The 5000-nt window shown below is 48.4% G+C and overlaps 1 protein-coding gene across 3 annotated transcripts in view; it reads right to left on the reverse strand.

Annotated features, from left to right (window-relative positions):
- Positions 1–5000, reverse strand: part of LOC143033934 (phosrestin-2-like) — a 292940-nt gene that overhangs the window by 63895 nt on the left and 224045 nt on the right. The gene's annotated exons all lie outside the window — the stretch shown is intronic.

Here is a 5000-nt window from a genome sequence, read left to right on the forward strand (position 1 = left end):
ACGAAAAAAATAAGGCCGTGCACAGCTCGTAAGAGTGACAAAGAGTTTAGGCAGGATAATTAAACACTTCGTTATAATTAATTATTTACAATAGTAAAATAGACACAACATAAATGGACATAGAATAAGAAAAAAACAATATACATCAAATATCAACATATAAATAGATGTTACATAAATTATGAATGAGTACTAAATCAGTTACTAGGTTGTTTCAATTTCGCAGGCTTCGTACGCCGGACCTGGAATGGCGGACAGTCTTGATTTAGATGACAGAAGACGCGTCCATCGTCAATCGTCTGTAACGGTCTTCATGTCTCGGGCCAAGCAAGTAACGTGCGAAGAGACTTGCACGATAACTTCTGGTAGGGGAATCTTCTGGTAGTCGGGAACACGTAGATGATAGGTTGGTTGGTATCTCGTAGTGGGCAAATAACAGAGGAGTGTAGAGTCGTACTTAGCTTTAGTCTAATAGTAGCTTGGAGATGTCCGAAATAATATGGAATAAGGGAAGGCTTGTACTTTGCGTAGAGATTGCCAATCCACGGGTTCGGTACTTGAAATGTGCGTAGTGCAATCGTAGAGGTCCAATGGAATTGTTTAGTTGAGTTGTACTCGACGAATGTGGAAAAAAATCTACGTAGTGTCAGATAAACCGTGGGCGTCTGCTTTTTTTCTGTTCTTCGTTTTCTTTCTTTTATCTCTGTTGTCTCTCTCTACTTGGGTCTCCGTTCTGGTTCTCTGTAGTCGCTCTCTGCCCAGCCTTATATAGTCCGGGAATTGGTGATTACGTTTCCTGGATGTCGATACGTACGTAAACTAGGTAGTTCAGCTACTTCTAATCAATGGGAAAGAAAAATATGTTTTTGCGCTAAATTATGTAACATTTTCTGAGCTTGGCATCATCTGACAGAACGTATTCGAAGCGAGCCCCAGCAGACGGATATTGCGGAATGGTTTACTTTAACATACATTTTCATATACACACATACATGATATATATACAAATTTCTTTCCACAAGTGACACTAATAACACATTCACGCATGGCGTGCCTTAAAAATATGAACAGGAGACTTTATTCATGCAAGGGCGTGACACAGAACCACAGAATTTTATTCACAGTAAGTACGTGACAGTGTGTGTGTGTGTGTGTGTGTGTGTGTGTGTGTGTGTGTGTGTGTGTGTGTGTGTGTGTGTGTGTGTGTGTGTGTAGGAGAGGGGGAGCCAACCACGATCCGTGACTGGAGCATCACCCCCCTCCCCGCTACACTCCCTCAGCAAAATAAAATCGGCCAGAGTCAGCCAGAATAGCCCCCTCTCCAAACGATCGCAATCGAATTTACAGTCTCACATTCTCTCTCTCTCTCTCTCTCTCTCTCTCTCTCTCTCTCTCTCTCTCTCTCTCTCTCTCTCTCTTTCTCTCTCACACACACGCACACACACACACACAAGCATGCACGCAAACGTCGCGGGGTATACATTTGCAAAACCAATTACAGGAAGATTAGGGCAGGTAAGCATGCAATAGACAGACTGGTGAATGATGTCTGATCAAAAGCTTCCATCATAACAGCAGGAGTCAGAAATAATCACACCGTAACATTAGATATACAAGGTCGTTCAATATTGGTGGTGTTGTTGGTGTTGGTATTGCTGTTGATGGTTGATATGAGAAAAGAAATAAACAACTGCAGAGCCAAAAAAGATCTGGAAGGCAACGACTAGTGCAAGATATCCTGTACAACTCTCTCTCTCTCTCTCTCTCTATATATATATATATATATATATATATATATATATATATATAATATATATTACATATATATATATATATATATATATATATATATATACACATATATACATCACAATGCAAAATGTAAAAATGTATTATTAGATAAAAGAAAATAGAGGAAAGCTGGCAATAAGTGGTAGACATCATTTGTGCACAAATACTAATAGACGACCGCGCCAAGGTCTCCCTTAATTGAAGAAAATCTGGCAGCTCGTTATGCTAGAGATTTAACTTGGTTGTAAAAGTCCCTCCATTTTTCTTCTCTATCCCTCTTTCCATCTGTCCTTGACAAGATTGCCTACAGAAACGACCTTAATGGTAGCACGCCGCAAGGGTCACTTTAGGCTACCCTCGGCTGGAACCAAACAATACTAGAGCGAGCTAATATTACACCCAATGTTGAAGACGAAGAAACCACCACATGAGCACCGAGCACCGACCAAGCCCTGCGCACCTTCACTGGAAGCAAAGCCAGCGTTGCATTAGTGTGGGGACAGGTGTCTCCATGCCACCAGTGCTGATCGAGAGTGACACCATGCCCTTCCCAAGCTAGTACGGCACACCCGGGACCGTTCACGGGACAGATAATGGCGCGCGAATTTTGGTCTTTCTTCCTCCCTCCATCCCTCGATACCGAACACAAGCCCTAATGGAACCCAATCGGCCGGGCATGAACCCCCCCCCCGGGGGGATGCCCCCCCTCCCCCCAATTCGCCTACAGGTTCAGCTCTCCTCGCATTGCTCCCCCACCCCCGCCCTCTGGGGCAGGAGGTCTCGAACTCCTCTATCCTGCGCTCCTATGAAGGAGCCTGATGACGTCAACGGTGCACACAGCGACAAGGACGCCCCCCCCCCCACTCCGTCCTCCGTATTGAATGGCAGCTTTCCCACCCTTCTGGATGGCTGCCACATGAACATGCCAGTCACATCCCTGGCTGCCTCCGATGACCCCCTTTTCGTACAGGCTGCTACAAGCCAGGTGTGTTCATTTGTTCATTGATCTCTGTGGTGACCATCCACGTCAGTAGCGATGACTACCACCCTTCTCCACCGGGTGGCCTTTTCCTTCCCATCTCTCTCTCTCTCTCTCTCTCTCTCTCTCTCTCTCTCTCTCTCTCTCTCTCTCTCTCTCTCTCTCTCTCTCTCTCTCTCTCTCTCTCTCTCTCTCTCTCTCTCTCTGTGCTGGCGGCGCGGGCACTCTCCATTCCTTCCCGTGGCACCCCGCCCCCACCCTTGGCAGAGTCGTGGTTCCCCAACTTGGCCAAGATTCTGTTTATAATGTTACCCTTAACGTGTGGAGAGTCCATTCGGCACCAAGGCCCATAGGCCAGGCACACATACACCTTTTACTGTAGTGTCCCTCACACTAAGAAACAGTCTCTGGTGTCAAAGATTCTTCAACGATTTCCAGTGACCACAGAAAAAACGCAACTCTTGCATGAGACACAGCCAAATCTCGTCGATATATATCTGGGAACGATGTTATTTGTGATAACATTTACGACGTGTAAAGAAAAAAAGTTTGATGCACATATTACTGAGCTGCTCACGCGATGGTGCGGCGCTGACGACGAGGGAGGTGGGGGGGGAGTTCCACGTGATGTGTCGTCACACGGCCAGACCTCCCCTTCGCCCACCGGTGCGACGCGTCACGCACGTATCAAGCCGTCTGACAAGGAAGGATTTTCGTTATCATACATTTATTTGCTCACTGGTTCACCTAATCACTCGCTTATTCATTGCTGCTATTACTATTACCATACTATTACCAATAGTGTCATTATTACTATGACTATTACCATTACTGTGCTCGGTTACTCCTGCGGGCAGAGCCGCGAGTAGGTCGAATCGATCCCACTCCACAGGACGACGACGGCGGCGACAACGACGACGACAACGACGACGACGCGGGGTGCCCGCGGTTGAATCCGATAGCGGCACCAGTTACAGCATCAGCCACGAGCGACTTCTGTTTGATCCCCCGGGAAAAAAAAGGTCCGAGCAGTAGAACCTATAGTAAAGGTCGCAGCCTAGTTCCGGGGCGCGCCATTGCTGATCACAGGAACTTCATCCTTGATTTCCCGAAGACGGACAGACGAGGAGAGACAGAGGCAGCCGAAACGACTGGCGTCCGACACCGCAAGGTCGTCGTCTCGTTACTTACAGATTAATCGCCACCCAGCCTTTGGCGCTGTTGCATACTTCCTTGGGAGCGAGGGAGCGGGGGAGGGAGCGAGGGAGTGGAGGGAGCAACTTTGTGGCACATGTACGCTCTGTTTGGTTCGCTTTTACGTCGCGAGTTCCCGTTCCGTTTGGTTCGCTTTTACGTCGCGAGTTCCCGTTGTTGTTGTTGTTGTTGTTGTCTGTTGTTGTTGTTGTTGTTGTTGTTGTTGCTGTTTAAAGAATGCCAGGAGGACGGTGCCTCTCAGGGGACTCCTGTTTTTGGATGGTTAGAGACCATCACTGCTCCAAACAGTGGGTCATGATATCCCCCTCCCTCCCTCCCTCCCTCCTTAATCAACCTCCTCCCTGGCGCCATGACCACTGCAGCCCTGCAGCCGCCACTCCTCCCCAGCGAGTACACCGACGACCCCTCCCGGGCATGCGCCGACTGGGGCGCGCCACCTTTACGAGCACCTGCAGCGACACGGGTGAACGAGACTCGAGTCGATCTCTCCGACCCTACAAGAAGAGGTCAGCACAAGTCGACCCCTTTCAACGGCGCCCTTCGTGCAGACCTCCTATGGTGGTGACGGACTCCGCCCTCCGGAGTCACTGGTCCGACCGCCCTCAGCTTCGATGAAACCGCCAGATGATAAGAACAAAGCATAGACAGAAGGAGGGAGGCCATCCATCCACACCCCACTCGACGGAGTTTCCACTAGAGGGTCAACTCCGCTCGTCCCTAACCAAAAGTCCACTCACGCTGCCGTCCCAATCACCAGCACCATTGGTGAACGAGTCAAGGCGCAAAGTTGATTTATTTCTGATGGTCGCAGCCGTGGGCGCCGGAACCTACATACTATTATTACTATTAGCATTACTACTATTGTGATCCTCCAATTAATCAGCGCCTGCCTCGGACAGAAAATGAAAACTGAGAGGATTTCACATTAATTAAAAAAAAATGTAAGGGGAGAGGGGGAAAGGTAGGGGGGGGAGAGATATGGGAGAGAGGAAAGGGGAGAGAGAGAGAGGGGGGA

This window comes from Oratosquilla oratoria, chromosome 16, assembly GCF_046742065.1.
Source record: "Oratosquilla oratoria isolate Oo_2021 chromosome 16, ASM4674206v1, whole genome shotgun sequence".
Taxonomy (NCBI): Eukaryota; Metazoa; Arthropoda; class Malacostraca; order Stomatopoda; family Squillidae; genus Oratosquilla; species Oratosquilla oratoria.